The 8,497-nt window shown below is 46.4% G+C and overlaps 4 non-coding genes across 4 annotated transcripts; all 4 read left to right on the top strand.

Annotated features, from left to right (window-relative positions):
- The first annotated feature begins 969 nt into the window (after positions 1-969).
- Positions 970-1,161, top strand: LOC130329604 (U2 spliceosomal RNA). Its single transcript, XR_008873141.1, has one exon. It is a non-coding gene; the product is annotated as a U2 spliceosomal RNA (small nuclear RNA).
- Positions 1,162-3,254: 2,093 nt separating this feature from the next.
- Positions 3,255-3,446, top strand: LOC130329608 (U2 spliceosomal RNA). The gene has a single exon (XR_008873145.1). It is a non-coding gene; the product is annotated as a U2 spliceosomal RNA (small nuclear RNA).
- Positions 3,447-5,538: 2,092 nt separating this feature from the next.
- LOC130329606 (U2 spliceosomal RNA) lies at positions 5,539-5,728 on the top strand. Its single transcript, XR_008873143.1, has one exon. It is a non-coding gene; the product is annotated as a U2 spliceosomal RNA (small nuclear RNA).
- Positions 5,729-7,819: 2,091 nt separating this feature from the next.
- LOC130329610 (U2 spliceosomal RNA) lies at positions 7,820-8,011 on the top strand. The gene has a single exon (XR_008873146.1). It is a non-coding gene; the product is annotated as a U2 spliceosomal RNA (small nuclear RNA).
- The last annotated feature ends 486 nt before the right edge of the window (positions 8,012-8,497 follow it).

Raw genomic sequence — 8,497 nt, forward strand, 5'->3', positions numbered from 1 at the left:
AAAAAAAGGTGGAGATGGGTTTAAAAGTGATTTCGGCGGAGAAATATATATATATATATATATATATATATATATATATATATATATATGCGCACACACACACATAGATATAAACGTATTCTCCGTTGAGATATTGCAGCCGCTGCTGTGTCCAGGCCCAGGAGCCTTAGCACTGTGCTGTGATGTCACTCAATACCACTGACATCACTAGGTGTAAACAACATCTCTCCTTTGCTGTGTATGTGACTATGGAGCTGTTTGGTGATGTCGTCTATTACGGCCTTCATAGAAGCAACAGGAGATTGTTGCATCCATCTTGAACCTCAGAACTACAGTGCTATGATGTCACTCACTTCCACAGGCCTTAGCAGAGTGTAAACAACAACAACCCAGCTTGTTGTGCTATGTAACCAAGGGATTTGTGATGTCACCTAGAACCTTCACAGCAGCGACAGCTTTATGAGGAGCATCAGCATCTGCTCTGCCTGAGCAGAACCATCACCGCCATAGGTCTGTCAAATAACCCGGATTTAACCCACACAGGTAAGTCCAATGGGGTGCAGGCATGTCCTCTATGCTTACAGCTTCCCGTGGGTGTTGGTTTGATACCGTTTGGGGACAGCCAAGGAGGCATCTGCAGGCAACAAAGGTAGGTGTGTGCTTGTGTGTGTGTTTCCTATGCAGATCCTAAGCCCAGTGTCACATGCAAGTAGGAGGAGTAAGAAGGGTTCCTGGCAAATCCGGGTTATGGATTGCATTGTTAAAAAGGCCCCGTGGGAGTGCAATGGGCCCCTGTCTTGCTGCTTAGCAATAATGGTATGGGTTAGGTTCTGCTGTGTGTACTGATGGTTGGTTGACTGCCCCCCAGCCCAGAGTTGTGCATGGAAGAATTGTCTGGCAGCCTCCCTGACAGCAAGCAGTGATAGTGCCCATGAAGGGGACCTTGTTGGGCCCGCCCCTTTCACGGTTATCGCTTTCTCGGCCTTTTGGCTAAGATCAAGTGTAGTATCTGTTCTTATCAGTTTAATATCTGATACGTCCCCTATTCTGAGGGACATATATTAATGGATTTTTGAGAACGGGGGCCGATTTCGAAGCTTGCTTCCGTCGCCCTATGCATTGACCCGATATGGCAGTATCTTCGGGTACAGTGCACCACCCCCTTACAGGGTTAAAAAGAAAGATTCCTACTTTCATTGCTACCTGCTTGCTGGCTAGCCAGCTAGCCAGCCCTGTGGGCCTTGCTGTCTGCTGCAGCCAAAAAACAAAAGGTGGTGCTGCTGCTGCTTCTGCTGCTTCTGCTTCTGCTTGTGTCTGGCCCTGTTGGAGCGTCCAGGCACAGGACTTCTGCTGCTGCTGACTAAATGGCCTCCTTAATTGGATCATTTGAGTAGCCAGCCACACCTGTGCAGGTAGGGCATGACATGATAGGCAGCTGCCTTGATAGCGAGGTGGGTGCTGAATGTTCCTAATTGACAAAATAAGATTAATGCTTATGAAGAAATATAAAATCTCAATCCCTTCCCCAATATCGCGCCACACCCCTACCCCTTAATTCCCTGGTTGAACGTGATGGACATATGTCTTTTTTCGACCGTACTAACTATGTAACTATGTAACATAACATGGGGGGGGGGTCTCCTGGCTGTTCACACAGGTGTGTCATTGCTGTACATTGACCATGCATTGCTTCTGTGGTATTGCAAAAGGCAAAGACAAATGCTTCCAGCCATCCATTGCACTAATGGATTGGTCATCAGCTGGCTGTCTATGTCCCGCATCAATATAGACCAAAGTACAGAGGGGTTAGGCTATGCTATTGTGCACCTACCTGATGCATCAGAAGGTGCGAGGCCCTTGCTAAATTCTGTGCACAGACTTTGAGATCTATGCTTTAGACTGTATCTAAACCTGCTCCAACATGGACTGACATTCTGGCCTACTTTCAGCCGATGCGACTTGTCTGTCGCTGAACAGTCGCTTTTTATGTATTCAGCACCTATGTATAATGTTGTAAAATGCTCTAGAAGCTAAAGTCGCAGAAATGTCACACATATTTGGCCTGCAACTTTCTGTGCGACAAATTCAGACAGGAAAAATCAGTATAAATCCTTAGAAAATTATCCCCCAGTGTCTCCATCTGCTGGCGGTATTGAATAAGCATTGCTGCACTGATGGGGTATGCATTAGACGAAAAAAAAGAAGAAAAGAAGAATAATACGCCCAGAAAAGAGGCTGAAAAGGAGAAAAACGTAAAAAAACGTGAAAAAAAAGTAAGAGGAAGAGAAGGGAAAAAAAGGTGGAAATGGGTTTAAAAGTGATTTCGGCGGAGAAATATATATATATATATATATATATATTATATTATATATATATATATGCGCACACACACACATAGATATAAACGTATTCTCCGTTGAGATATTGCAGCCGCTGCTGTGTCCAGGCCCAGGAGCCTTAGCACTGTGCTGTGATGTCACTCAATACCACTGACATCACTAGGTGTAAACAACATCTCTCCTTTGCTGTGTATGTGACTATGGAGCTGTTTGGTGATGTCGTCTATTACGGCCTTCATAGAAGCAACAGGAGATTGTTGCATCCATCTTGAACCCTCAGAACTACAGTGCTATGATGTCACTCACTTCCACAGGCCTTGCAGAGTGTAAACAACAACAACCCAGCTTTGTTGTGTATGTAACCAAAGGGATTTGTGATGTCACCTAGAACCTTCACAGCAGCGACAGCTTTATGAGGAGCATCAGCACTGCTCTGCCTGAGCAGAACCATCACCGCCATAGGTTGTCAAATAACCCGGATTTAACCCACACAGGTAAGTCCAATGGGGTGCAGGCATGTCCTCTATGCTTACAGCTTCCCGTGGGTGTTGGTTTGATACCGTTTGGGGACAGCCAAGGAGGCATCTGCAGGCAACAAAGGTAGGTGTGTGCTTGTGTGTGTGTTTCCTATGCAGATCCTAAGCCCAGTGTCACATGCAAGTAGGAGGAGTAAGAAGGGTTCCCTGGCAAATCGGGTTATGGATTGCATTTAAAAAGGCCCCGTGGGAGTGCAATGGGCCCCTGTCTTGCTGCTTAGCAATAATGGTATGGGTTTAGGTTCTGCTGTGTGTACTGGTGGTTGACTGCCCCCGCAGCCCAGAGTGTGCATGGAAAATTGTCTGGCAGCCTCCCTGACAGCAAGCAGTGATAGTGGCCCATGAAGGGGACCTTGTTGGGCCCGCCCCTTTCACGGTTATCGCTTCTCGGGCCTTTTGGCTAAGATCAAGTGTAGTATCTGTTCTTATCAGTTTAATATCTGATACGTCCCCTATCTGGGGACCATATATTAAATGGATTTTTGAGAACGGGGGCCGATTTCGAAGCTTGCTTCCGTCGCCCTATGCATTGACCCGATATGGCAGTATCTTCGGGTACAGTGCACCACCCCCTTACAGGGTTTAAAAAGAAAGATTCCTACTTTCATTGCTACCTGCTTGCTGGCTAGCCAGCTAGCCAGCCCTGTGGGCCTTGCTGCTGCTGCAGCCAAAAACAAAAGGTGGTGCTGCTGCTGCTTCTGCTGCTTCTGCTTCTGCTTGTGTCTGGCCCCTGTTGGAGCGTCCAGGCACAGGACTTCTGCTGCTGCTGACTAAATGGCCTCCTTAATTGGATCATTTGAGTAGCCAGCACACCTGTGCAGGTAGGGCATGACATGATAGGCAGCTGCCTTGATAGCGGTGGGTGCTGAATGTTCCTAATTGACAAAATAAGATTAATGCTTATGAAGAAATATAAAATCTCATCCCTTCCCCAATATCGCGCCACACCCTACCCCTTAATTCCCTGGACACGTGATGTGACATATGTCTTTTTTCGACCGTACTAACTATGTAACTATGTAACATAACATGGGGGGGGGGGGTCTCCTGGCTGTTCAGCACAGGTGTGTCATTGCTGTACATTGACCATGCATTGCTTCTGTGGTATTGCAAAGGCAAAGACAAATGCTTCCAGCCATCCATTGCACTAATGGATTGGTCATCAGCTGGCTGTCTATGTCCCGCATCAATATAGACCAAAGTACAGAGGGTTAGGCTATGCTATTGTGCACCTACCTGATGCATCAGAAGGTGCGAGGCCCTTGCTAAATTCTGTGCACAGACTTTGAGATCTATGCTTTAGACTGTATCTAAACCTGCTCCAACATGGACTGACATTCTGGCCTACTTTCAGCCGATGCGACTTGTCTGTCGCTGAACAGTCGCTTTTTATGTATTCAGCACCTATGTATAATGTTGTAAAAATGCTCTAGAAGCTAAAGTCGCAGAGAATGTCACACATATTTGGCCTGCAACTTTCTGTGCGACAAATTCAGACAGGAAAAATCAGTATAAATCCTTAGAAAATTATCCCCCAGTGTCTCATCTGCTGGCGGTATTGAATAAGCATTGCTGCACTGATGGGGTATGCATTAGACGAAAAAAAAGAAGAAAAAGAAGAATAATACGCCCAGAAAAGAGGCGAAAAGGAGAAAAACGTAAAAAAACGTGAAAAAAAAGTAAGAGGAAGAGAAGGGAAAAAAAGGTGGAAATGGGTTTAAAAGTGATTTCGGCGGAGAAATATATATATATATATATATATATATATATATATATATATATATATATATGCGCAGACACACACATAGATATAAACGTATTCTCCGTTGAGATATTGCAGCCGCTGCTGTGTCCAGGCCCAGGGAGCCTTAGCACTGTGCTGTGATGTCACTCAATACCGACTGACATCACTAGGTGTAAACAACATCTCTCCTTTGCTGTGTATGTGACTATGGAGCTGTTTGGTGATGTCGTCTATTACGGCCTTCATAGAAGCAACAGGAGATTGTTGCATCCATCTTGAACCCTCAGAACTACAGTGCTATGATGTCACTCACTTCCACAGGCCTTGCAGAGTGTAAACAACAACAACCCAGCTTTGTTGTGTATGTAACCAAAGGGATTTGTGATGTCACCTAGAACCTTCACAGCAGCGACAGCTTTATGAGAGCATCAGCACTGCTCTGCCTGAGCAGAACCATCACCCGCCATAGGTTGTCAAATAACCCGGATTTAACCCACACAGGTAAGTCCAATGGGGTGCAGGCATGTCCTCTATGCTTACAGCTTCCCGTGGGTGTTGGTTTGATACCGTTTGGGGACAGCCAAGGAGCATCTGCAGGCAACAAAGGTAGGTGTGTGCTTGTGTGTGTGTTTCCTATGCAGATCCTAAGCTCAGTGTCACATGCAAGTAGGAGGAGTAAGAAGGGTTCCTGGCAAATCCGGGTTATGGATTGCATTTAAAAAGGCCCCGTGGGAGTGCAATGGGCCCCTGTCTTGCTGCTTAGCAATAATGGTATGGGTTTAGGTTCTGCTGTGTGTACTGGTGGTTGACTGCCCCCCAGCCCAGAGTGTGCATGGAAAAATTGTCTGCAGCCTCCCTGACAGCAAGCAGTGATAGTGCCCATGAAGGGGACCTTGTTGGGCCCGCCCCTTTCACGGTTATCGCTTCTCGGCCTTTTGGCTAAGATCAAGTGTAGTATCTGTTCTTATCAGTTTAATATCTGATACGTCCCCTATCTGGGGACCATATATTAAATGGATTTTGAGAACGGGGGCCGATTTCGAAGCTTGCTTCCGTCGCCCTATGCATTGACCCGATATGGCAGTATCTTCGGGTACAGTGCACCACCCCCTTACAGGGTTAAAAGAAAGATTCCTACTTTCATTGCTACCTGCTTGCTGGCTAGCCAGCTAGCCAGCCCTGTGGGCCTTGCTGCTGCTGCAGCCAAAAAACAAAAGGTGGTGCTGCTGCTGCTTCTGCTGCTTCTGCTTCTGCTTGTGTCTGGCCCCTGTTGGAGCGTCCAGGCACAGGACTTCTGCTGCTGCTGACTAAATGGCCTCCTTAATTGGATCATTTGAGTAGCCAGCACACCTGTGCAGGGTAGGGCATGACATGATAGGCAGCTGCCTTGATAGCGGGTGGGTGCTGAATGTTCCTAATTGACAAAATAAGATTAATGCTTATGAAGAAATATAAAATCTCATCCCTTCCCCAATATCGCGCCACACCCCTACCCCTTAATTCCCTGGTTGAACGTGATGGACATATGTCTTTTTTCGACCGTACTAACTATGTAACTATGTAACATAACATGGGGGGGGGGGGTCTCCTGGCTGTTCACACAGGTGTGTGTCATTGCTGTACATTGACCATGCATTGCTTCTGTGGTATTGCAAAGGCAAAGACAAATGCTTCCAGCCATCCATTGCACTAATGCGATTGGTCATCAGCTGGCTGTCTATGTCCCGCATCAATATAGACCAAAGTACAGAGGGTTAGGGCTATGCTATTGTGCACCTACCTGATGCATCAGAAGGTGCGAGGCCCTTGCTAAATTCTGTGCACAGACTTTGAGATCTATGCTTTAGACTGTATCTAAACTGCTCCAACATGGACTGACATTCTGGCCTACTTTCAGCCGATGCGACTTGTCTGTCGCTGAACAGTCGCTTTTTATGTATTCAGCACCTATGTATAATGTTGTAAAAATGCTCTAGAAGCTAAAGTCGCAGAAATGTCACACATATTTGGCCTGCAACTTTCTGTGCGACAAATTCAGACAGGAAAAATCAGTATAAATCCTTAGAAAATTATCCCCCAGTGTCTCCATCTGCTGGCGGTATTGAATAAGCATTGCTGCACTGATGGGGTATGCATTAGACGAAAAAAAAGAAGAAAAATCAGAAGAATAATACGCCCAGAAAAGAGGCGAAAAGGAGAAAAACGTAAAAAAAACGTGAAAAAAAAGTAAGAGGAAGAGAAGGGAAAAAAAGGTGGAAATGGGTTTAAAAGTGATTTCGGCGGAGAAATATATATATATATATATATATATATATATATATATATATATATGCGCACACACACACATAGATATAAACGTATTCTCCGTTGAGATATTGCAGCCGCTGCTGTGTCCAGGCCCAGGAGCCTTAGCACTGTGCTGTGATGTCACTCAATACCACTGACATCACTAGGTGTAAACAACATCTCTCCTTTGCTGTGTATGTGACTATGGAGCTGTTTGGTGATGTCGTCTATTACGGCCTTCATAGAAGCAACAGGAGATTGTTGCATCCATCTTGAACCTCAGAACTACAGTGCTATGATGTCACTCACTTCCACAGGCCTTGCAGAGTGTAAACAACAACAACCCAGCTTTGTTGTGTATGTAACCAAAGGGATTTGTGATGTCACCTAGAACCTTCACAGCAGCGACAGCTTTATGAGGAGCATCAGCACTGCTCTGCCTGAGCAGAACCATCACCGCCATAGGTTGTCAAATAACCCGGATTTAACCCACACAGGTAAGTCCAATGGGGTGCAGGCATGTCCTCTATGCTTACAGCTTCCCGTGGGTGTTGGTTTGATACCGTTTGGGGACAGCCAAGAGGCATCTGCAGGCAACAAAGGTAGGTGTGTGCTTGTGTGTGTGTTTCCTATGCAGATCCTAAGCCCAGTGTCACATGCAAGTAGGAGGAGTAAGAAGGGTTCCTGGCAAAATCCGGGTTATGGATTGCATTTAAAAAGGCCCGTGGGAGTGCAATGGGCCCCTGTCTTGCTGCTTAGCAATAATGGTATGGGTTTAGGTTCTGCTGTGTGTACTGGTGGTTGACTGCCCCCAGCCCAGAGTGTGCATGGAAAATTGTCTGGCAGCCTCCCTGACAGCAAGCAGTGATAGTGCCCATGAAGGGGACCTTGTTGGGCCCGCCCCTTTCACGGTTATCGCTTCTCGGCCTTTTGGCTAAGATCAAGTGTAGTATCTGTTTCTTATCAGTTTAATATCTGATACGTCCCCTATCTGGGGACCATATATTAAATGGATTTTTGAGAACGGGGGCCGATTTCGAAGCTTGCTTCCGTCGCCCTATGCATTGACCCGATATGGCAGTATCTTCGGGTACAGTGCACCACCCCCCTTACAGGGTTTAAAAAGAAAGATTCCTACTTTCATTGCTACCTGCTTGCTGGCTAGCCAGCTAGCCAGCCCTGTGGGCCTTGCTGCTGCTGCAGCCAAAAAACAAAAGGTGGTGCTGCTGCTGCTTCTGCTGCTTCTGCTTCTGCTTGTGTCTGGCCCCTGTTGGAGCGTCCAGGCACAGGACTCTGCTGCTGCTGACTAAATGGCCTCCTTAATTGGATCATTTGAGTAGCCAGCACACCTGTGCAGGTAGGGGCATGACATGATAGGCAGCTGCCTTGATAGCGGGTGGGTGCTGAATGTTCCTAATTGACAAAATAAGATTAATGCTTATGAAGAAATATAAAATCTCATCCCTTCCCCAATATCGCGCCACACCCCTACCCCTTAATTCCCTGGTTGAACGTGATGGACATATGTCTTTTTTCGACCGTACTAACTATGTAACTATGTAACATAACATGGGGGGGGGGGGTCTCCTGGC

Source organism: Hyla sarda, unplaced genomic scaffold (genome assembly GCF_029499605.1).
Source record: "Hyla sarda isolate aHylSar1 unplaced genomic scaffold, aHylSar1.hap1 scaffold_3195, whole genome shotgun sequence".
Taxonomy (NCBI): Eukaryota; Metazoa; Chordata; class Amphibia; order Anura; family Hylidae; genus Hyla; species Hyla sarda.